We start from the raw sequence: 26051 nt of genomic DNA on the forward strand, positions 1-26051 counted from the left end.
TATTTTTTCTAAGATGTTCCGTGGAGTTTCAGGTCATTCCGAGAATATTTGTTTTCTGCACATAAAACAACACCATGGCAATTCTGCTGAAAACAGCGTCAATCCGGGTTAGTTCCATTCAAATCATACAAGTTGGAGTCCAAAACAAGGGCAAAAGTGTTTGGAAAAGTAGATACGACGCAGACGTATCACGTGTCATGGAATGACATGATGGCATGAGCCATATGATTTTTTTATTGGACGAGCATGTCAAATTTCATGTAATGCATTTATTTTATTAGCTATAGCGATAACAATAGTTATACTTGCATGGACACGAAGATGATAATAATGCACCGGTGGACTTTTTTTTCGACCTTATGCCGTACACGAAGATGGTGTTGTACATCAAAGGTGTTGAACGAAGGGGACACGGCGTCTGGGACATTACTCGGCGCGAAGGGACTATGTCATATCACATAATATTATGAATTTTCTGTGATGTTAATCCCTTTTTATGCACCATGTTTGATGCGCGGTAGACGTGTTTTATAGGGTGATCACTCACACAAATATCAAGTAGTTAGTGTTCTCCCAAGTATAGCACCGTCTAGAATATGTGTCACTTCGAGGTGCGCCATATCACATTGGTACGAAAGACTTGTCGCGGATGAGGCGGGCATGATCAGATCGGACAAAAAGATCACTTTGTTTTCTTGGTGTTCAGGCAAGATGGTCTTGAGGCCTGAACACACACATCAAAAGATGAACAATATTCACATGAAGCCTTGTTACGGTGGCTATCACGTGTCGATTACCCTTGACGAAACCAATTTCATGACATGCCATTTTTCATCATGGAAGTAAACACTTCCATGATGAAATAGTGATTATTGTCATCAAACATATCCGTGATAGCACATGTATGACTATCTTGATTCATCATTAAAACATCACAGATGTGCATGGGTGACAGAAAAATGACCTATTGTGACGAATGTGTATCATGACGGATGTGTCATTTTTGTAATGAGTGTTGTAGGAGAGCCAAATCCCCCCCCCCAATAACCTCCCTTAGTCTAAGGATCGGGTAGGAACAAACCGGAACAAAATCTATGAAGAATCGCGGAAGTCATGCCCGACTTCACAGCATCCGTAGGCTAGTATGAGCGTTAGTATGATCTGGCCTAGTCGTACCAAGCGCCATCTTCTCTCGTGTACTCTGCATGTGCAAGTTCGTATTTCTGCAATCATTTTCTCATACGAACTCCTATTTGGATGCTCTTGGACTCGTTGGATTTGCCTTAGAAAGCTTGATATACTGTAATGCCCTCGATGCGGCTATATCTCCTACGAGTCGAAGCACGACTTAGAGGCATAACCGTATTGAAAGCAATGTCGCAAATGATGTAATCTTCACAACAACCCATGTAAATAAATAAAGGGGAAGGGTACATAGTTGGCTTACACTCGCCATGTCACACAAATACATGAATAAGTCATTACATTCATCTAATACACTCATGGTCCGACTACGGTACCAAAATAAAGATCAACCCCCAAATGCGATAAAGTCCCCGATCGCCCCACTGGGCACCACTATTGATCATCTGGGAAAGACATGTAGTAACGACGAGAGTCTTCATCAAACTCCCACTTGAGCTCGGTCATGTCATCTGGAACGGTATCATCGGTACCTGCATCTGGTTTGGAAGTAAACTGTGACTCACGGGGACTCAGCAATCTCACACCCTCGCGATCAATACTATTTAAGCTTATAGGAAAGGTAAAGGTATGAGGTGGAGCTGCAACAAGCGACTAGCTTATATGGTGGCTAACATAATCGCAAAAGAGAGCAAGAAGAGAAGGCAAAAGCACGGTCGAACAACTATGATCAAGAAGTGATCCTAGAACAACCTACGTCAAGCATTACTCCAACACCGTGTTCACTTCTCGGACTCCGCCGAGAAGATACCATCACGGTTACACACGCGGTTGGTGCATTTTAATTAAGTTAAGTTTCAGGTTATCTACAGCCGGACATTAACAAATTCCCATCTGCCCATAACCGTGGGCACGGCTTTCGGAAGTTCAAATCCCTGCAGGGAGTCCCAACTTAGCCCATCACAAGCTCTCATGGTCAACGAAGGATATTCCTTCTCCCAAGACAATCCGATCAGACTCGGCATCCCGGTTACAAGACATCCTCGACAATGGTAAAACAAGTCCAGCAACACCGCCCGAATGTGCTGACAAATCCCGATAGGAGCTGCACATATCTCGTTCTCAGGGCACACTCAGATAAGCAATCCGTACAACTAAAACCAGCCCTCGAGTTTCCCCGAGGTGGCGCTGCAAGGGGCTCTAGTTTGGACCAACACTCAGAGGAGCACTGGCCCGGGGGGGGGGGTTAAATAAAGATGACCCTTGGGCTCCGGAAACCCAAGGGAAAAAGAGGCTAGGTGGCAAATGGTAAAACCAAGGTTGGGCATTGCTGGAGGAGTTTTATTCAAGGCGAACTGTCAAGGGGTTCCCATTATAACCCAACCGTGTAAGGAACGCAAAATTCGGGAACATAACACCGATATGACTGAAACTAGGGCGGCAAGAGTGGAACAAAACACTAGGCATAAGGCCGAACCTTCCACTCTTTACCAAGTATATAGGTGCATTAAGATAAACAAGACAATAATGTGATATCCCAACAATAAACAAGTTCCAACAAGGAACTATCTCCAATCTTCACCTGCAACTAGCAACGCTATAAGAGGGGCTGAGCAAAGCAGTAACATAGCCAAACAACGGTTTGCTAGGACATGGTGGGTTAGAGGTTTGACATGGAAATTTGGGAGGCATGATAAAAAAGTGGTAGGTATCATAGCATAGGCATAGCAAAAGAGCGAGCATCTAGCAAGCAAAGATAGAAGTGATTTCGAGGGTATGGTCATCTTGCCTGCAAAGTTTTCAGAGTTGTCTTGATCCTCGTAAGCGAACTCAATGGGCTCCTCGTTCACGAACTCGTCTCCCGGCTCTACCCAAACAAGAACAACAAGCAAAAGGAGCACAATCAACCACATGCAATGCTCAAGCAACATGATGCAAACATGGTATGATATGCGGGATGCGGTATGTGATGCGTATGCATGATTTGCAAAGAAATGATTGAACCTGGCCTCAACTTGGAAATCCAAGAGTGCCACTGGAAAGGTGAGGTGATTTCGATTGAATAAAGATCACCAGAATCGGATGCACTATTTGGAAATGGCAAGCAAAACAAATATGGCACCGGTCTGCAATAATCAGCAAGTAACCATCTAAATGCATCAAGATAAATATGCTACAGCACTCAAACATGACAACAAAATACATGGCAGGGATCCACTCATGATTCTTGACAAAAGATGAACAATGATCTACAGCTAATTCATCCATTAACAGGTTCAAACAAGCATGGCAAAAGTGCAAATGATAATAGGTTTCGGACTTAGTGAAATTAACACAAGTCTGGAATTTATTATCAGGAAGCAATCTTTAGAGCATGAAAACTACATGCTACAGGAACATATCATGGCAAAGCAAGGCATGGCATGAAGCTATTCTAAGCACATAACAAAAGTCCCTTAGTGACCTTGAGCCAACAGGGATCAGAAAATACAATTGCAAGCATGTGAACATAGCAAAAACATAAACAGATTCAGACTTGGTGAAAAACTGGAGCATGCAAACAGATTAACAAGTAGGCATGTTTATGAGCTCGATGCACTCACTACAGAGCATGGCATGACAAACTAAGCATACACCCATCAAGAAGACATGGCATAGAAGCTATACATGGCAAGAACAACAACATAGCATGCACGAATCAATAACAACATCCTCGGCAAAATCGCTAAACATGTCAACAATCTGCCAGGAACATTTTATAGCAAAAGTAGAGCTCGATTGACTCAAGCTAGGGTGCTCCATAATTGCAAACAAAGACATGGATGGATAGAGCACCACAATGCTAACAAAATATCCTTACTGATCATCCTCAAAAGAGCCACAGATCACTAGGAAACAACATGAACATATGGCATAAAAACAAAAGCAGGACAAGGACTTTGTGAAATTCTAAGTCCCTGAAATCAGCATCAACGATTACGCTACGTTGCATGCTTTTGCTAGTCACCACAAATATCACAAAAATACATGACATACACCCATGTAAATATGGCATGGCATTCTACAAAACACATGTAGACCTCAGGATCATAGCATGCACACATTAATCATGGCAAAAATGACAAAAGGCCATTTGCTGAAATAGATCTGACAAATTCATCACATAGCCCTCTTCCAATAGCATTTCGGGCATCAAGATGAGCTCAAATGAAAATGATGCAATGAGATGAAATGATGTACTCGTCGAGACGAACATTTTGATATGCTACACACACGAATCGAAGCTACGAATGCAGAGTTATGGCATGTCAAAGTATGCAAGAAAAATTAGGGTTCGGGGAAAAAGTCGACCACGTCTGGATCTGGATCTGGAGGTACTGTAGCTGTGCACGGATCACGAGGTTCGTCGGCGACGAAGAACAACGCGGCGGCCAGAGTAGCGAGGGAGGCTGGAGGCCGCGGTGGAGGAGGCGAGGAGGGTCGCGGTGGCCGGAGCGGTGGCCGGCGCCGGGCGCGGTTGCCGGCGGCGAGGCTTGCCGCGGGCGGGCTCCGGCGGTGACCGGCGAAGCAGCGATGGCGGCGGACGTCGGACGCGGGGAGGAGGACGACCCGGGCGGCGGCGGGCAGACCGGGCCGCAGGGGCTTCCCGCGGGCCTGGCGGGCCTCGGGCGGCGGCGGCGATGTGGGGCGTCGCGGGGCTGGCGTGGCGGCGCCCTGTTGGCCGGCGGCGGCGGCGCAAATTGTCCGGCTAGGTACGGACATTGTCTGGCGGCAGAGAGGGATTTTTTTTAGGGTTTGAGACGAGGGGATCCGGGATTTTCGGAAGGGGGTCTATTTATAGAGGTAGAGGGAGCTAGGAAACTCCAAATGGAGTGCGGTTTTCGGCCACGCGATCGTGATCGAACGCTCTAGACGATGGAGGGGGTTTTGGTGGGTTTTGGGCCAAATTGGAAGGGTGTTGGGCTGCAACACACACGAGGCCTTTTCGGTCCCTCGGTTAACCGTTGAAGTATCAAACGAAGTCCAAATGGCACGAAACTTGACAGGCGGTCTACTGGTAGTAAACCAAGGCCGCATGACAAGTCTCGGTCCAATCCAGAAATGTTCAACCCCCACACACGAAAAGAGGTAGAAAGGACCACCGGAGGACATAGGAGCGCCGGAATGCAAAACGGACAACGGGGAAATGCTCGGATGCATGAGACGAACACGTATGCAAATGCAATGCACATGATGACATGATATGAGATGCATGACAAAGACAAAACACACGGAGACAAAAACTCGACAATGAGGAAATAAAATAACTTAGTGCCAGGAATGGCAAGAGTTGGGATACACATAAGGTAAATTACATCCGGGTGTTACATATACCTATGGTATTGGACCTTTAATTTGGGCACTTTTAAAAATGTTAAAATATCCAACTCTCCAAAGGGCTTGAATCTAATGCCTAGAACTCCTCAGGTTTTTCCCCACTTGGTTCTTTTTTTATATTCCATGTCCATAAAAATGTCAATACACATACAAAGCAACCAAAACAAAGGAAATATTAGAAAAACTTAAAGTTGTACAATGAACTTGGGAAAGCGGGTAAAGATTAGAAACTATGCATTGTGGACGTGAAAAAATGCTAGATGGATATGACATGAGAGATTTTTTACTAGAATGGACTCTAAAAGTGATGCAAAGATCCACTCATCAATTATCTTCGTCCATTTCATCATGATTGTGGTGTTGCTCTTATCCTGTGCAGGGTTAGTACATCGACGCGAACGTAAGTTCTTTTCTATAATACATAGCCAAGGCTATTATCCGGTGAGATTGTTTGCTACAATGCCCAGAATTTGTTTTGCACATATTCCTACAAAGTATGAATGCTATGACGAGGCATACCCTTCCTCCTCCACAACAACAACCCTAGAGCTCATGTCCACAGAGCTCATCTTCTATTTTGAGAGTGTATGGTGCTTGTTGGTAATAAACTCCTTATCTGACTTATGCTGGTTGGTCATGACTTATTTCTCCAATAGATCATCTATATGTGCTTATATGAGTCTATACATGGATATGTGCTAGTATGGATATTAGATATGGTCCTGAGATCGTTATTTGATTATATGGATACTAGAACATGAAGGCGCGCGTTGCCGCGCCCGTCCGTCTTTGCAAAAGAACAACTAAAAATGAAGTTCAATTGAGAAAGAAAGACGGAGAATGTAGAACAATTGATAACCAACAAGTAGACGGCTAGGTTGTGGCAACTTAACCGAAGTTTCCTGTGTGCCATAAGCCATAGCAGTTAATTTGAATCAACCAGAATCATCTGAAAAAGCTGACACTAATTCCTAGTGATTTAAGGTGCAAATCAGAATAGTCATAAGCAGAAAGTACTAATATTAAATACTATGAGAAACTGAATGCTAATAGCACAACATCAAAGCGTATTTCTTTTTGACGGTTAACAGCAGGAACTCTGCTTTTCATTAGAGAGGGAAATACTGTACTGAATTCAAAGAAAATAAGAGAGAGAAAAGTCTACTCGCAAAAAGCCTGACCTACAGTCAGGAAGTCATCTCTAATCAAAGTAACAAGGTCAGCAATATCCAAAGTTGTGTTATCAAAAATCCTTTGATTTCGCTCTTTCTAGATGTGCCACGCAACCAGAGCTGGCAGGACAGACTTGTGGAAGGCATGGTTCTTCGTAATCGGTTACCCTATCAAATTCGTTAGTAAGGCATATGGCTTTGTCATATGCGTCTCTCAAGTGTCCATTCTCGTGATATAGATCCATGGGAACTGCTGCAGTGAGACTACTAACCAAAGGTCATTTTTCTAACATGAATTTGTGACTACAACTTTGTAAAAATAATTATTTTCTCAATATACTTACAGAACAATAGTTAATTGCTTGTTTTATCCTGAGCTTTGTAGAAGATTGAGTTTCTGCCAGTTCCACAACCAGTACCACATGCCACCGAAAGAGAACAAATATTGTAGTGTCATCGTTTCTAGCTACTTGCTCAACGTTGAAAGTAATGGTCCTTTGGGTATGCATTTAGCGCAAAATTAAATCCTCACTTCAGTTACAGGGTCTTGGAAGAAAGTGCACAAGGCAAGATTTCAACCCTCAACAGCAAACACACCTGATTGTGCAGGAACAACGCCTCAACTCGAATAATTGTGTTCATATGAATTTGCTTGAATAGTGAGATGATAGATATAACTTACAATTATATAATTTAATCCGAGTGTTAGCTGCTCAGGTTTCCCATATGGTTCCCTTCCTCCGTCGCCGCTTGCCAACTGATTTGTCGTGTGGTTGTTCATCAGCCAGAGCGGACATTCTGAATTAAATTCCTAAACCAAGTTCAGAAAAACCAACAAAATGAGCTCAGCAACAGATCCAGCATGGTGCCTCGCCGCTGACGAGTGCAACGTCCTCCTAAGGTGAGAATGATGAGGCGGAAGTTCGTGCGAAAAGCTCCGGACGCGGTAGATCCACGCGGGCTCCACATTACTCCATCTATGCAAAGCACCATTTGTGGTCGGCGAGAACCAAGTCCACACTATCTCCGCCCCGTCGCACCATTGCTAGTGTCATTGCCCTCAGCACTGGCTATGACATCTTGCATCGGATTTGGTCCACAGGGCGCCCAACCAGAACAAAGTATAGTGTCTTCCTCCAACTCAATGGCCATGGAGAGGTCATTGGCGTGCCTTGACGGTCCGCCACACCTCCTCGGCCAGGTGGATCTATCTCTCGTTGCCTTTCTCCGTCTTTGCTGCCCGCCGGTCATGGGGATGGTAGAGGAGACGTCATGGTGGGAATTTTATTTCATGTCTTTTTTCCCATCTCGGGTTGGTGAAGGAGAGGAAACGGTGGCGGCAGCGGCGGCGGAGGTGAAGGACAAGCAGAGAGAAGACGATGCAGGCATAGGCAAAGTGAATCATGTAATGGGCCAGTGCACCCGCCCAGGCCCGATCAACCGCAACAAGCCTGAATAGTTATGCGGAGCAGCGGCCCAACTGAAAAACGAAGATGCACAGGGGACGTACGATGGAAGCATCCGACGGCCAGCGACTTCAGGGCGCTGTGGAGCCTCGTAACTCGCTGCATTGCCGCGCTCGTCCATTTTAATAGAAAAATAGTATAAATATCTTTTATAATTTAGATGGTACCAATATCTAATAAGTATGTGTGTTCGAAACTACAACACCTCAAATATGAAGATGATTATTTCCTAAGTACCTTCGAGGCAATTTGCTGAATTAATGCGAGAAATCTTTTGGAGGCAGAAAGAAAATTGAATGTAAAGCGTCATAGCATGGCCAACAGGAAAAAAAAGAAGGATATGGTTTCCGGTGTTCTCTGAAAAGTAACAGCTTCCAAGGTGATGCTGAATCAAGGAACCTCTCAAAGCACAAACATGAAAATCCTGCAAAATGTAACATCAGCACATAAGCTTGCCCAACAGGAGATGAATACGTGACAAGCAAGAGTTGAATATGGATAAAAGAAGACTGGCTCTCAAAGTTGAACATGACACTGCTGTCAACAACGACCTCATAAAATGGCTTGCACCACCTAATTAATGGCCTAGCTGTAAAACATATCAAGAATTACAGTGTACTAAACATGCAATGCACCAGAACAAAAAGGCACATGCAAGGTAAATCTTTAAAGTACATGAGCATTTGATCAAATAGCTAACAAATAGTAGCACCAAACTGAACTTATAAAACTGATCCCATGGAGATTGCTAAAGTATCAAGGTAATTCAAGGAACAATTTCATAAAGAAAATGAGCTCACATAATCTGAAAGTAAATTCGTATATAACCAATAAAGCTAACGCATGTAAAAAAACTATGCATAATACATGAATTCCAATGTTCCAAGTTAAGCTTCTGATCTTATTCATCATAAGAAGACAAATTACTCAAACCTCGCCCCTCCAGGATTGAGGAACAAAGTCAAGGAATCTGCATACGAAACAGTACACCGACTGTTCCAACTACATCCTCCCGAGATGCTCATCACGCATCAGCACAACAAATCAACAACTTCATCCTCCCTGGAGATTATCAAGCCAGCTGAAATTATCAATAGATCAAACATAAAATCAGATGTTGTAGTTCAGAATCTAATCTCTACAGCCTGTTGGTGCAGAGACGTTGTTCACGTACCTTGCTGGGTAAGCACGAAAGAAGAGGGGACGCCGATCCTGCGACATAAAAGGAGGATCAAGCGCTGTCGACTAACTACGATTTCTCTCTCTAGGTCACGATCGGCTCTGTCGAATCTACTTCGCCGTCAAGGGAGGGTCGAACGAAGAGGCATCTCAGGTTCGAAACGGGGTGAGACGCGCGTTAGAACTGCAAGGGCATGGTGTCGAGCACAGGAGAAAGACAATCGGCGATGGACGCCGGCGCGCGTGGCCGCGTCAACTGCCATGAAGAAAGCTGCAGGAACGACATCTCAAAAAAAAGTAAAGAAGACACCCACCATAGGGGCATTTGGAGGAAGAGTAGAGGGGCAGTGGAAGGAGCGGGCGCTTAAGCAGACGTGCTTCAGAAGCTCGCTGTCGAGACGAAGGACGATGACGAACAGAGGAGCTTGGGGATAGGGCTTGCGCCGCCGCTCGGGGATAGAGGAAGAGACCTGGACGATCTGCCTGCTTTGTATGTTGGGCTGAACCTGGGCCTTCTATCTTTACAGCCGGATTGCTGACAGAAACGGCAGCTAAATCTGCGGAGCAGCGGCCCGTCAAACGGCGCTTAGTACGTGCGTAACGACCTTGATGACTGAGCAAATCCAGCACATTCGTACACATGATCCGACGGCTTGGAGCATCAAATCATTATGGAGGCTCCTAACTAGCTCCGTCTTACTGTTTTACAATGTGCTAGTTATATTGTAGTTTACATGCGTAGTTCTTCTTAAAACGGTCAACGTATGTGTATGTGTTGTCTATATATGTGATAAATTTCCGGGGTGGTACATCCAATAAACAAGAAGAAAAAAGACCTATAGTACAGTAAGCTGAGTTTTATACTAGACACCGGGTGCCCCACCCGACCTACGGGACACGTGGCACAATCTGGTAATCCAAGACCAAATGCACAACACGGCGCATGTATAAGCCAAGGGATGACACTTAGCTTATACCTACGCCATGAAGTTTCGATGGGAACAGTCGGCTTATAAGCTAGTGGACGATTGATCATTGGCAACCATTTAAGCTCTGGGCGACTCTCGGCGTGTACCTACTCCATGAAGCTCCTAGAAGACACTCAGTTTATGCCTCTGTCATGAATTGTATGCAAGGCACTCAATTTATATGGCTAAAATGTAGTTTGCATCGACGCTTGGTTTACGACTATACGTGAACCATATCTATGACACTCGGCGTATTTTATGCACACGTGGCGTCCTCCGGTTAACTCCTGGCTAGGATGAAAGCCGAGCGACGACACTCAGCCTACTCAGCTTTGTTTCCGTCGGCGGACCATCATGTGCCTTTATGTTATGTTACCGTGGGGTGCATATTTTACACTCGGCCAACCCTACCGAGTGGACGATGAATAACACTCGGCTTACTTCCCTATGGTGGCCAGTGATAAGACTAGTTGACTTTGCCAACTTTAATACTCGGCAAAGTCTTTGCCAAGGTGGGTTTCATCTTTGCCAAGTGGTTTCCATACTCGCTTTATGATGTTTCTCCTGTAGTGTTTTTCCCTTTCCGAATGGGGAAACACAATTCCAATGAATCTGAACAAGTTGCCTACACATAATACACTCGAAGACGTTTGTTTCTTTGTGCAATTTTAGAATGACAAATCAAGCCTTAAAAGAGTGATAAATTGGGCTTACCATTAGCCGTACAAATTCCGTATATATAGTGGCATGGAATTGGTTGCCAAAACTCATAATAAGCCAAATAAACACAAGGGACTGCTACTTTTTTGACCATATATAGAGTTCGGTGCAGCCGGTGTCCACTCGGTTTGCAAACAGGTCAATTTCGGGCTAGCCATTTTTGCTTATACTGGCAGTCAATGTTTGTTTCTCTACGAGTGCTGATTTTTCTTTGGCGATTAAGAATGCCGCATAACGTGCATAGTTCAACACACGTGCGTGCGCAGCATCTCCTGTCACATTTGTACAGATAAAAAATTTACTGGAAGCACTCAATCATTTGTAAGATCGAAGAAGGGGATAAGAACACGAGGTACTTACATCGAAAAGCAATGTGGAGACAGAAGAAGAACACCATTAGTAAGATCAAAGATGAGTCCGGGAGCTGGGTAAATGACTCGGATAAGATGAAGGCCATGGCGGCCCAATTCTTCATGGACCTTTACATAGAGGATTCGGAAATTTACCCAAGTACAATCGCGAACTTTCTCGACTGCAGGGTGACCGAGGACATGAACGCAAGCTTGAAAAAAAACTTTACACACGAAGAAATTGTTGATGTTGTTTTTTCAAATTGGGCCTATGAAAGCACTGGGACCCGATGGTTTCCCAGCCAGATTTTTCAGAAAAAACTAGAATACCCTGAAGACAGAAATAATCAAGGTTGTACGCATGTTTTTTTGAGTCCGGGCTGATGCCATCTGGGGCAAATGATACGGTGACCTGCCTAATCCCAAAAGGAAAGGACCCCCAAACCCTCAAGGATTACCGTTCGATCAGCTTATGCAATGCGATATACAAAGTGGTGTCCAAATGTTTGGTAAACCGCCTCCGTCCGCTCGTAGATGAGCTAATTTCAGAAACCCAAAGCGCATTCATTCCAAGGAGAATGATAACAGATAATGTTATTATCGCTTTCAAGTGTTTTCATAAGATACAACATAGTAAGAATGCAAACAAAACCCATTGTGCATACAAGCTCGACCTTGCCAAGGCCTGTGATAGAGTGGATTGGCATTTTCTGGAGAAGTTGCTGAGGAAGATTGGGTTCTCTCTAGTTTGGATTGATTGGACTATGAGTTGTGTGAAGTCAGTGAGGTATGCAATTAATTGGAATGGATAGTTGCTGGACTTTTTTCAACCATCTAGGGGTCTGCGACAGGGATCCATTGAGCCCCTACTTCTTCCTTCTTCTTGCTGACTGTTTGACAAGAGTTCTTAACAAGGAGGTCTCAGGTGGTAGGGTGGCACCGATTAAGGTTGCTAGGGGCAGCCCGGGTATCTCAAACCTTTTATTCGCGGACGATAGCTTCCTTTTCTTTAAAGCATCGGTGCAAGAGGCATTGGCTATCAAGAAAGCCATTGACTGTTTTCAAAAGGGATCTGGTCAACTTCTCAGTCCACAAAAGTGCTCACTATTATTCAACGAAGCATGCCCGGATGCGGTGCAGCAAGGCATTAAAGATGTTCTTTGTGTTGTGTCTTCATCTTTTGAGAGTGAACACCTCGGCCTTCCCACACCAGAAGGGAGAATGAAAGAGGAGAAGTTCCAGCCGATAATAGGAAGATTCTCAAGGAGATGCATGGGTTGGTGTGAAAGGTACATGCCTCATGCCGCAAAAGAGGTATATGTCAAAGCAGTAGGCCAAGAACTCCCTAAATACCCCATGGGTATTTCTAATATGACCAAAGGTTTTTGTGAAAACTATGAGAAATTGATCCGGGACTTCTGGTGGGGAGATGAGCAAGGTCATCGGAAAGTGCACTGGATGGCGTGGGAGAAAATGATCAAACCGAAAAAGGGGGCGGCTTGGGATTTAGATATATGCATCTCTTTAACCAAGCCCTTGTGGCGAGGCAATGTTGGAGAATCCTCCAGAACCCTAATAGCCTTTGTACTCGAGTGCTCAAATCAAAATATTTCTCGCATGTGAATATTTTGGACACCATGTTTCCTTCAGATGCGTCACCAATCTGGCAGGGGCGGACCCAAGACAAAAATGACGCGGTGTCCCATGTCCATCACGTGTGTGGATATCAAGTTATAATATACATAATAGTAACACACATAACAATAAAATCTACATAGAATATTATACAAGAGTGAATATGCTTACCAGAAATCCAAATATAAGAGTTTCACTTGAAATATTGGTTGATCATAGAATATGGAGCAACGACAGAGCATCAAATTATCCAAATTATGAAGATGAGTACAAAGGACGATGGTGACAAAATGCAACTTGAGAGCTTTGATTGGCTACAACAGAAAAGAAACAAAACCACTTAGTAGCATACTACGTATAATTCTGCAATAAACAAATATGTTAAGACAAGTACCTTAAAAAAATTGTAATTTCTTTCATGGCACCAAAGTGATCAGTTACCGCTTCATTTGTAACCTTCCTCATTTTGCCTTTCTCCACATAACAAATGAGGTTGTACTTTCGAGGCATCGCCACTAAGACTACTACACAAATATGTTTTCATAATTGTTATAGGTAAAAAAAGATATTTCAAATGTAGCAATGGCAACCAACAACACTAATGTCAAAAGTCAACAAACCAAGGGAAAACAAATATGTGTCTTTGTCTCCATCATTTCTTGAGAGACTTCACAAATATTACTTAAACTAGATAGGCAAACATCTACCCGAACATCGCCAATGTAAAGACGAAGGTGATGTCTAAGGTCCTTAGCTCTCCATCATCAATATATTTTGGATAAGGTCTAGCTAGACTCATCAAATGCTGTAAATTGAAATCACGAATGATCCTTTTAGGTTCAAACGGGCCTAGCAGATAAACAATTCATATTTTCTGGTTGATATTTTCCATTTTTTAGTCCATAAACTGAGCTTCTACTATAATTTAAGATTTTTTCTAACCGTTATTAAGATAACTAAATTTGCACAAAGAAGAAAAGAGCTATACAACATAATATTGTACTTGAACATCAAGGTATATAATTAGACTTACTTGACATTGTGTTTGTGCGTCCAGCTGGTGGGTGCTCGAGAGTATCGCAGTCTTTTCTCCAATCTTCACTCAGTGCATGGTAATTATAGATAATCCAATAATACCACATACAATTAATTTCTCTCTAGCCCTGTGCAGGAGCCCCAATGCCCTATGATAGAAAAACAATCAAGAATTAGATTCTGAATGTTATAGGTGCACATCACACTTGGAATTTGGGGCTTTGGTGCAGCAGCAGCAGCAGCAGCCGTACCAATTTAGAGCATCTCTAGCGGACCCCGCAAAATCCCAACCAGCATAAGTCTTTTGCAGTTCGCGGAAAAGTGTATATGCAGGCCGGCACGGGCGAGGTCAGACTCAGACCCCGCAAAACGGGCCCGTAAAAGATGATATTCAGTGAATATGCTATTTTACGGGTCAGCTACGCGGGGTCTGCTCAGGCACCGCCGCATCGACCCGCAAACCGAAGACGCCCAATTATCGAATTTGACACCAATTTTGACAAATAAGTTTAAATTTAAACAATAGAACACAGTTCACGCGCAAATAAAAGCTTAAGTTTTGTAGGACAAACGCAAAAGAGGGTCTTGCAAAAGTGACGACCACGTTCGGCATCATCTTGGTCGATCTTCACTCCGCGCCATCGAGTCCATGGAGTTCATCGGAACGACCGAATCCACCTCCGACGCTTGTTCCAACTCCCACACCGAAATCATCGACATTGGTTCCAAACCCCGCAGAGAAAACATCTCCGGCACTGTAACACGCACTGGCCGACACAATCATTCTCCTCTTCAAGATTTCTCTTCTTGCCATATCATGACATTCTTTGGTGAGGTCGTCCATGTCATTGCAGTTCATTGTCATGATCTTGTTCTCTTCGGCGAGCAACTTGGACATGGCTTTGTTTTCAGCGGCACGTGCTCTTCTCTCCTCAATGGCTGCTTTGCGCAACCCCTCTTCCTTGAGCAATTGCCATTTTTCTTGCTTCTCTCTTGCCTTCTTCTCGGCCAACTCTTTCTTGATCTCCAATGACTTCAATAACATCAACTCATTTGATTGCACCATGACATCAATCTTCTCCCTCAAGCTCGATGCTTTGTGCTATCTCTTCATCTTCTCCTTAGTCTTCTTGTCGCCATTGGGCTTGTTCAAATTTCTTGGGCCATCATCATCCTCATCTTCATCCATGTTTGTAAGTGAACCTCTCTTTGGTGGGTATTCTTTGTCGATCAACTTCCACTTCTCGCACTCTCTGAGCAAGTCCCAACAATGCTCTAGTTTGAAGAATTTGCCTTCCGAAGCTTCCATGTCTTTGTATCTATGTTGGGCAATTTTGTCCTACACAATTTGAACAAAGTCAAATGATGCAATCATTTCATATGATGCAATATGATGTGCACAACTTGAAAAAAGTCAAAACGAACTCATATAGTTGGATTTCACGATTCCACTTGGAGGTGCATTGCGTACTTGCTCCAAGCAATCTGCCCAATGACTGCAAATAGGCTTGATCACATCCCAACGCCCTTGAAGCGACCGAAAGATGCGTGGAGTCCTATTGGGGTACTTTGCCATCATGCGGAAGTATTGATCTTTGATCATTTGCCAATACCTCTTGGCGGTTTGAGAAGTACCCGTGCATGCATCAAGAGACACCGCACTTCATGCCTTGATCAACATTTGATCTTCCAAGATCATGTAGTTCTTCTATCTCTGGCTTTTCCCAGTTTTTGTTTGCGATTGCTAATACGCCCCCTCATCGATCTCCTCCACTTCTTCCTCACCACCATGATCATCCACGCCGCCCTCCGTTTCATTTAATCGAATGCAGTGAATGGGGCTGGATCGATGTCAACGTCGTTGGTGTCCAACAAGTTCACGAACTCGACGGTTGCATTGTTCGAACCACCGCTATAGTGAACGACAACAAGTCACGAGTTATCGCAAATGGTGAAAAGCAAAGAAAATTTCCATGACCGAAGACGCATACCTTCCAGCCATTTCGTCAAACACCTTGCTTGCGTTGGGAGCAGCAGCGCTGAGCGGCATCGCCGGAGAACCTCTTTCCGGGGCGGCGCGCAGGCCTTCGCAGCGGGGGCAACCGGATTCCCGCCCTGCACGACCACGTTGCCCTGCCGCTTGCGGGCATGCACAGTGGTGCCTTGGGCGACGGCGGGGCCAACATGGCCGGCGGCAAGATCCTCCCAAGGGGATTGAGCGTGCGCGGCCTCGATGGTGACGGGGGACAGCAGGGAGTCATCCATGACGGCGAAGGACGGCAGGGGAAGATGCACCGGAGCGTGAGGTGGCGAAGGGTGGGGGAGCGGGAACAACCGCGCGGAAATGTCCCTCCCGCCAAATCTCGCTGCGGATAGGGGCCGAGCTTGGGTCGTCCTCCCACCCCATGAATCTAGAGGTCGGGGGAGATCTTTTGCCGCGCCCTGCAAAAAAATTTACGGGTCGGACACGTATGCGGTGTCTGATCGGGCAGGTTTTCCTGCAGCGACCCGTATTTTGGCGGTTATTTTGTGGGTCGGGGCAGGATGTGGGGTCTGCTAGAGATGCTCTTAATTCCCCACTGATCCGGCTTCTGGCGAACTGGCAAGATCTGGTGGCGTCACTAATGATTTGGGATGGAGGCGCACGTACCAATCAGATCGATTGATGTGGTGTGGAGGATCTGGCGGCGAACTGCTTGTTCGCGGCTTGCTGAGTCGCATAAGTGGGCCGCGCTAGCAGCTGTTCTCCTTACTGGGCCGCGTGGAGCAGTACCGGTGTCCCTCACTTTTTTAACCGGTGTCCCTCTCTATTGGGCTCCATGGTTACAAAGTAACAAGATTTCTTACCTAGTGTCCTGTGCTACCTGCTGGGCCAACGTGGGCTCACCCCTACAACCTGGAGAGGCACCGAGTTTGGGCTAGAGTTACTAAAAGAGGGCATTATATGAAGAGTGGGGGATGGGAGGAAGATCTGTATTGAGAGGGACAACTGGATCCAAGGCAGGTTGGACAAAGTGTAGCCAAGTTCACCAGAAGGACAAGGTCAGATGGGTTAATCAACTGATCCATATAGATGCAAATGAGTGGAATGTTGACCTGATCAATCAGTTGTTCCCTGTGTATGATCCAACAACTATTTGTGACATCAAACTCCCAAAGCGGAAAGTTGAGGACTGCATAACGTGGAGGCCGGAGAGGTTCGGTGTATTTTTGGTCCGAAGTGCTTATAGGCTTGCTACAGAATTAAAAGTAAAGGAGAATTCCCCTGCGTCAAGCTCCTCCAACGATGCAAATAATAGGAGCATCTGGAATCTCATTTGGCAAGCAAAAGCCCCGCAAAAAGTGAAGATTACATGCTGGGGATTTGCCACCGAATCACTAGCAATGAGGGAGAACAAGACACGCAGAACCTTGAAAAAGTTGGCCACTTGCACCATCTGTGGAATGGAAGACGAGACTGAATTTCATACTGTCATTGCTTGCACCAAAGCCAAAGCTTTAAGGTCCGAAATTCGGAAAATTTGGCAGCTTCCAGCAGAGAGAATGTTCGGATACACGGGTGATGATTGGCTTTTGTGTCTATTGGACACATGCGACGAGGTCACGCGGGCTAGAATCCTATTGCTTATTTGGAGAGCGTGGCATTTACGTAATGACTGTGTACATGAGGGAGGGAAAGCTTCGGTCTCTGTCTCGGTCGATTACCTGAAGAAATACGAATAGGAGATGAACACCAGCATAGCTCCCGATGGTGGACTAGATGAGAAACAATCCTTGTTCCCTAAGAAAACTGCAGCCCCAACTGCTCTAGTCAAACCGATTAGGTGGCCACGCCTCCGTCTGGATGGTGGAAAATGAACTCTGACGCAGCCTTTAATCAGTCTGATGGCGAGGCGGCTGTCGGCTGGGTGACCAGGGACCACAACGGCATCATTCTGCTATGAGGATGTAAGGCTGGTCATAGTGGGGAATAACTTATATTAGTGTCATGCATATGATACTAGTCTAAGTTATTACTTTCATAGTACAAAGTAACATAATACTAGTGTCATAGATAACTTCATTTATTAGCTTGTAGACTCATCTTGTATTGAGAAACGTTATGTTACAGTAACATATTAGGCTAGTTACAATGGGGAAGAACATAAGCTAGTAACTTACACACTTTCCTAGACTATGTTACTACCTCCATAGTGGGTAGGAACATCTATGTAGTGTCATGCAATGATGTATTTATTAGGTTATAGACTCATTGTTTTTTGAAATGTGTGATGTTCCGGTAACTTAGCTAGTTACCACAAGCACCTCTCTCTTCATTAAATATATGCCACATAAGCAAAGTTGTATTGGAGTGTGTGATGTTACTCTTAAGTTCCTCCCCATTGTGACCAGCCTTATGTTACTACATCTCTCTCAGTTTACAGGGCGTGCGCGTGCTCCTAGGTCGTTAATTTGACCGACCTAATACAGATCATATATTACAAAAAATATATCAATATAAACTTCAAAAGTTCTATTTTCAAACCGTATATTTTTTGTGTTATATAGTTTATATTAAGATGATAAAATTGGTAACCTAGGTATACGCGTAGGACTTGTAAACTAAAACGGAGGTAGTACTAGTTCTCATTAACTACTTGCCACATAAGCAAAAGTTTCTTGGAGTGCGTTATGTTACTAGCTAAGTTACTCCCACTATGACTAGCCTAAACGTATCAGCACATGTGCTGGTGCAGAGGAGGCTGAGGCTGAGGTTGTCTTGCATGGTCTAGCCGTTCTAGCTAACAGATTTAGAGGACAAATTATTGTGGAAACAAATTGCGCAACTCTAGCTGACAAGTTAAAACCTGACACTCCGAATAGATCAGCACTCTGACACACAATCATTGACATTAAAGAAGTCATGATGAAGAGGTCAGGAGGTGAAGATTTCGGTTGTTGGAAAAAGATGAAATGAAGTTGCCCACGCCCTGGCGGCACAGGCGTGCAAGGAAGGAGTGTCGGATGTTAGGAAAGGTGCCTGACTGTGTTGCCCGTTTAGTGGCAAAGGACTGTAAGGGCCAAAATGGTACTCCCTCCTTTTCGGTTTATAGGGTTTATCTCAAAATTTTAGTTTTTTATTTTATAAGGCTCAATTTATTTGTTCCCCATCACATGTTCAGACTTCAAGATGCATTAAATCATTGCATGCAAGTATTAAGAGAAAACTGATTAATGCATGCACTTTATGCATGCATGCATTGTAATTAATGCATTCGTAAACATAATTTTTTGAAGAAAAAAACAAGAGCATTAATTGAATGTTTTTACAAACTATAAAAAATATTCCATCACTCATCATCTACCTTGATTGGTGAGATTTTTGAATTGAGCCTTATAAACCAGAAAGAAAAGAGTAGCGTGTAATATCTAGCTGTTGTTTTCTAAACAAATAAAGCGCTCGATCATATGCATAATGTTTAAATTATTACAAGCACCAAATTTAATACTAGTGACAGCCTGGCGTGGTAAACTTGACTTGAATAATGCACGAAACACTGACCAGACAAGAGCAGCGCCCAGAAATTTGAGTCTTTACGGGCAAACTTGACTTCGATAGGTCACTAAGAGCAACTTCAATGGGATCATCCATTTTATCCGTTTGAATCATCTAGACACAAAATATGGCTCAACGGGACAATATAAATGGACACAATGTCCGTCTGCTGTCCGTTTTGTGTCTGCTCGGACCCATATTTGACCCAAATTTGAGTCACATTAGGGTCTGCGGCGGACACAAAACGGACGCTTTCTGTGGCCTTCTCGTCCGCCTCCGTCCGCTGCATGTGAGCGTTGGCCCATCTGTCATCGAGGGGCCACCCACCCATCCCACCTCCGTCTCTCTCATCCTTTCCCCCTTTTTCTCCCATCCATCTCACAGCAGGGAGCAGGGGCCGGGGCAACGCCGAAGAAGCATCGGAGCCGGAGAAACGCCGGGGAAGCGCCGGAGCCGACGGGAAGCGCCAGCTTCGTGGGCGCCCACGGCGTCTTCCAGCAGGAGCGGGAGCACGTGCTCGCTGTCGACGGCGGCGGCCATGGCGGCCGCGTCAGGCACGGAGGAGATGCGGGTACTCATGGAGTAGCGCCGGGCCAAGCGGATGCTCTCGACCACCTCGCTGTCGGCCGTTTCGGCCTCCGCGCTCGCCTTGCCGCGCCGGTGCGCTCGCGCTGCCCTGCCAAGCTCGCGATGCTGCTGTATAGATGTCGCGCACGCATATGATGTCTACACGCGGGGCCAACTGCTTGCTACTCCGCTCACTGGATTGCACGTACGGGCACCAGCAGAAGAAACACGGGAGCACATACATGCAATCCTACCGCGAGCGCGACGTCTCTATGGACCGCGGCTCCCCAGCTGGTGCATCCGGTCGCACCCGGCCTTGCCTCGCTGCGGTTCCGCCTCGCCGCGCCCAGTTGGGTCCGCCCGCGCCCAGCCGCACCGCGGCTTGCCGGCGTTCGCGGCACCCACGCTTCCGCCCCCGCGCTCCTGGCCGACCACGAGCCACAACCAGCCCCCTTGCTGGTGTGAGCGCGTGACACGGAGCACGGGCGGTGGCGTAGGCGAGCTTGCGGGGGCGTGACCAAGCTGCAGGCGGGTGCGTGGGACGGGGTGAGCTGCCGGGCGGGGGTGGGGCACGCGCGGCCGGCGCGGCGAGCTGTCGCTGGGAGCTCGCGGGCGATGCAGCGGACCTTGCGGGCGAGGCGACCGAGGCGAGCTCACGGGCGCGTGGACGGGCGAGGTGGCGCGGGAGCTCGCCCACTAGGTGTTCGACTGAATGCGACACAGACCTGAACAAAAATGTGTCTCGCTTTCGTTGGGCACACCGGGCGACCCAAACGAAAAAGCAGACCCACGCGGACGGGCGACTCAAACGGAGAAAAAATGGAAGGAGACATTCACCGCTGCTCTGTAAGGGCATCTCCAGCCGCGCCCCCAAGAAGGCCTCCCAGGCATGTTTTCGTCCGCCGGCGCAAAAAAATCGGCCCAGTTGCCCCCCAAGAGCCCACTTTTCGCCGGCTCGGACTGAAATTGGCGCCGGCGGACCCAACCCGAACCCGGCGCGCTGGGGTCGCTCGGGGGCGCCGGGCGAATCGTTTTTGGCGCGAAGAGCCGCGGGCCCGCCACGTCAGCGACTTTACTCTCTTCTCGCACCTTCGTCGTCCTCATCGCCTCGTTTCCCGCGGCGAATCAATGCCAAAGCTGCCGCGCGCTGCCGCGCCGGTCAGCCTTCATTGGTGCCTCATGGGCGGCGCAGTGAAGCTTGGGCGACGCGTCCCTCGGCCGCCACGCAATCACGCCACGCGTAATGCGTCGGCCAAGCCTACCACGCGGCGTCTCCGCCTATAAAAGCCGACTGCAAGCGTGGCGGAGAGACTCACCCCGATCATCCACCGACGACGCGCTCATTTCTTCCCCTTTTCTCCTCTCGCCGTCACCAGTTGAGAAAGCATGGCCGAGCGTTTCCCAGGCGACGGCGCGGCGGCGAACGGATTCGGGCGCCGTCATCTGCACGAGGACGAGGCTCGCCTCCTTTTCGAGGCCGAGTACCCGGTACCGCCGGACATGCGGGTGCCCGGGGCGTGGAGGATCAGCGCCGGCGGCGTGCCGGTGCCTCCGGTACCCACCGGCGCGGCGCGGCATGCGGAGATCGCACACATCCGCTCGTCCCTGCCGCGTGCGGCGAGGGAGGGCCCCCGGTACGTCCCCGACAACCCAATCTGGGAGCCGTACTTCCGCCGCCGGCACGGCGAGCAGCTCGAGGCCACCAACGGCGTCGTGCCCTCCGGCAGGTTCAACGCCGCCGGCCGACGTCGGTGGTGGGGCGTGCCCGGGCGCATGTCGGAGTCCGTCCTCGAGTACATCGAGGGCAGCAACACACCGCGCCTCGAGTACCCCGCTCCCCCGTCCTCCTCACGCCGCCGCCGGGGAAGCTCCTGGACGCCGAGGCGCATGGAGACCGGGGTGTCCTCCTCCTCGTCCGGCGGCTCTCCCTGCCTCCACCTCCGCCCCGTCAAGCCGGAGCCCCAGGACACGCCTGTCAGCGCGCGTACCCGCAGCTCCGGCGGCTCTCCCTGCCTCCACCTCCGCCCCATCAAGCCGGAGCCCCAGGACACACCTGTCAGCGCCCACCCGCAGCTCCGGCGCCCTCGTCAAGCCCAAGGTGGAGTCCAGCCTCCCCCCGGAGTACGAGGAGATAGCCCGGCGCGGCTTCTCCGACGAGGACGCCATGCGGTGGTCACGCGACGACTACCTGCGCGAGGAGATGATCCGGCAGCGCCGGGCCCTAGAGGAGATCGCCGCCCGCAAACGTGGGCGCGAGGACGAGGACGGTGTCGTCGTCCTCGATAGCGACGACGACGACGCCCCCGAACCGTCCAACCCGCCGCGCCAACCGGGGGAGGGATGCAGCAGGGACGGCGGAGGCGTAGGCGGGGGCGACGACGACGACGACGACAGTGACTACACGCGGTTCTACAGCCTCCTCGGCATGTAGAACCGCGTGGGCGGGCGGCGAGGCGAGCGGCGAGGGAGACGGCGGGGGTAGCCCGCGGTAGTTTTTTTTTTGTAAAATATGTTTAAATTTGAACGAACTCGCCCGTGTTTGCGTTGTGTTTGCACCGAATTTGAACATTTTAAAAACCCGTGAGGGGTCGCGACTGGGAGGCATCACGCCCCCGATGCACGGTTTAGCGCCGGTGCGTTTCAGGGGGCGATTTTTTGTCCCTCCTGAAAGGCCAACGGCTGGAGATGCCCTAAGGGCAGATCGGTTCGCAGCTGACCGAGTTAATGCAACCGGTTAGCATCTGTTAATGCAACCTGCGTGGAGTGGTTGTTGGCGTTGTGGACATTTTCCACGCAATGAACAAGTCCGGCGAGTACAGCAAGGTGAGGCACGTACTGTTCCATGCAACTTTCAACGGTCAACCAAGCTTGTCGATACGCACAGCACACCGGCACCGCAAAATCTCGAGGCCGATCAGACCGCCAACGCATAACCGTAGACTGCTTTAAGGGCATCACCATTGCTAGGCGCCTACTGTAGACGTTTATGAATAAAAAAACAGTTCTACAAAGTCTCAGTCACTAAGTTCTAATTATGGCTCGGTCGATGCTATCTTAATAAGATCTTATATTAGATTTGTGTGATTTTTTTTTTGTTTTTTTTCTTACATGTTATAGCACTTAACTTATATTCGATTAAGTCACCATAAGATAAGAGACAAGCTTAGCGCTTTCCAACCCAACGGCAAACGCTAACAAGGGACGCTAATTAATTGCAGAACTAGCAGAAAAATCGATCGCTACATGTACGGCTGCGGAAAAAAAGGCAAAAACGCCCGCCTCTAGCATTTGCGTCCCTGGCTCACTGCCAGGTTAGACGCTAGAATTTTGTAGTCTAACTGTCGATTGAGTCGGATATTTAACCTAACGCCCGGCGTTGTAAATGCCCTTATGTATACTGGTCTCTTTTTTTTTGACAAAAATACTGCATGATGCAGCATTTCATTGAAATTAGAGAAGAGTTTTATAGGGGCATAGCAACTAGCAAGTTACCCACGATACAAAGCTAGTATCCAGCCACCTAATTATAGTCGGAGGTGATGTTTGATTCTCTAGTTCAAGGACATTTTCTAGTCCCAACTAAAAAGTCTCTAGTCCCTAAAAAGTCTCTCTCTGTTTGTTTCCAGAGACTAAAAAATCCCTAGTCCCTTCCTAGAGGTTATTAAATGACCATGTTGCCTCTAGTATATAGAAAAATAACAGTCAAACAACACCATGGGGTGGGGGGCCAATGGGTGCATGGAGGGGCATTGTTGGAAAAGGCCCAAAAAGACTGTCCTTAAGAGTCTTCTTCATTTAGTCCCAAATGCCTAGTTTAGTCCCTAAAAAGTTCCACCCGTTTGATAAAAAAGTCTTTAAGAGGGACTTTTTCTAGTCCCTACACAAAAAAGTACCTGGAAACAAACACCCCCTGAACCTCATTACTAGCCTACCAACAGCACAACTATTAATCTGGTTCCCTAGGTCTGTGAATCATTAGGGCCACCTTATGCTTGCCTGCCAACGTCCAATCAATGAGATCATTCTTGATTCAATCCAACACCTGTTCTTCCGTCGAGTTCTTGTGGTCAAAAATCCACGAGTTCCGCTCCTTCCACACTAACCACCACGTGAGCTGCACTAGCGAGCTCCATGCTGCCCTGTGCATCTTCGGCACCTGCTGCCTTGATCTCGACCACCACTCCCGAATGTTCTCTGAGGCTGGTGACGGGGCAAGGGTCACTGGCAAGCTGCATTTTTGCATTATTTTCCCCCACAAGCTCACGTGAAAGGGCAGCAAGCTAGAAGGTGCTCGGGCGTCTCACGCTGAGCGTTGCAGAGGCAACTCGTCGGGTTGTGAGGCCAGTTTCGCTTCGCCAGGTTGTCCCCTGTCAAGATCTTCCCAAGCACCGTCATCCAAGAGAACACTTTGCATTTCAATGGTGCCTCCGACTGCCAGATCAGTTGCTTGTAGCTCGTCCGCACCGATCCCTCAAACTGGACTGTATAGGCAGAATGAGTGGAGAATCCGCCGTTTGCCGTCCACCACCAAGAAACCGTGTCCTGCTGTTGGACTAGTGTGACGTCCTGTAGTAGCACCCACAAGGCAGTGAACTCTCCGACCATCTGCAGCATGAGACTTCCCCTGAGATGACGTGTCCACCGACCGCCGATGAGTGCCTGAGCCACCATTAGCCGCTTCCGTGTGCAGACGCCAAACAGAGCCGGGAAGCGGTGGCAAAAGCTCATCCCTTGCATCCAAGGTTCAGTCCAGAAGCAAATGCGTTGCCCACCCCCGAGGTGGAAGTTAACTGAAGCCACGAACAACGTACATACTCTGGCATCGGTCGGCAGTGATAGTCCCAACCAGGCTTTGCTCGGGTCCGTCCATGAAAGCCACAACCACCTCATCCTCAGCGCTGTGCTCTGCGCACTCAGGTTCGTCATCCCCAGCCCTTCAAATTTGATTGTCCTGCAAATGATGCGCCAGCTAACCAAACACTTGCCTCCCATTGCAAATTCTTTTCCTTCCCAAAGAAAACCCCTTCTGAGTTTGTCGATTCTTTTCCGCAGCCACGCACGCATCTCAATGACCATCATCTTAAACACCACCATAGCAGAGAGCACATGCTTTACCAATAGAATTCGGTCATCCATGGAGAAGTGAATTCTAATCCAACCCTTCAGCTTGTTGCATAGTTTGTCAAGCGCTGGCTGGTAGTCCACCTTGCGAAGCTTCGAGTCGGACAACGGCATACCAAGGTAGGTGCATGGGAAAGGTTTGATCTCGCATCCAAGCGAATGTATAGCTGCCGGCAAGGTGATCCCACTACAACAAATGGGGGTGACTGAGCTCTTTTGGTGTCGTGGCGTCTTCACTCTTGGGCAACAGGATCAGAGTTGCATCGTTGAGTAAGTGTAGCTTGGAGGAGTTTAGTCTGTATAGGGTGTGTAGCACCTTCATTATATCTTCCCTGATGATATCCCAACAGTGCTTGTAAAATAGGCCGGTGAACCCGTCCGGTCGCGGCGCCTTGTTCCCATTCATCTCGTTCACGGATGCACGAGCTTCCTCCATAGTGAACGGGATTTCCATGTCTGCTAGCTCCACCGGCTGAATCTCTAGCTCCTCAAAATTGAGCCAGGCCATTCTCTCTCCATTTGTACCGATCAGAGCTTCGAAGAACGTGTGCATAGCTTCCAACTTGTCTGTCTGGTCTGTGCAAACTTTGCCATTGAACAGTATCCTGTGGATGTATTTCCGCCGTCTTCTCGCCGATGCTTTGGAGTGGACGAAGCGAGTGCTAGCATCCCCTTCCTTGATCCACTGAATGTGCGACCGCTACCTCCAAATCATCCGCTCCAATGCCGCAAGGCCTAACCGCTGCACCTTCAGAGCTGCCCTGAACTGTCTTTCTTCAGTT

The 26051-nt window shown here is 47.6% G+C and overlaps 1 long non-coding RNA gene across 1 annotated transcript; it reads right to left on the reverse strand.

Annotated features, from left to right (window-relative positions):
* Nucleotides 1–5506: 5506 nt before the first annotated feature.
* LOC123062186 (uncharacterized) lies at nt 5507–9841 on the reverse strand. Its single transcript, XR_006429577.1, has 3 exons — nt 9333–9841; nt 7375–9239; nt 5507–7289 (listed from the first exon to the last, which is right to left on the reverse strand). It is a non-coding gene; the product is annotated as an uncharacterized lncRNA (long non-coding RNA).
* Nucleotides 9842–26051: the final 16210 nt, after the last annotated feature.

Source organism: Triticum aestivum, chromosome 3A, assembly GCF_018294505.1.
Source record: "Triticum aestivum cultivar Chinese Spring chromosome 3A, IWGSC CS RefSeq v2.1, whole genome shotgun sequence".
Classification (NCBI taxonomy): Eukaryota; Viridiplantae; Streptophyta; class Magnoliopsida; order Poales; family Poaceae; genus Triticum; species Triticum aestivum.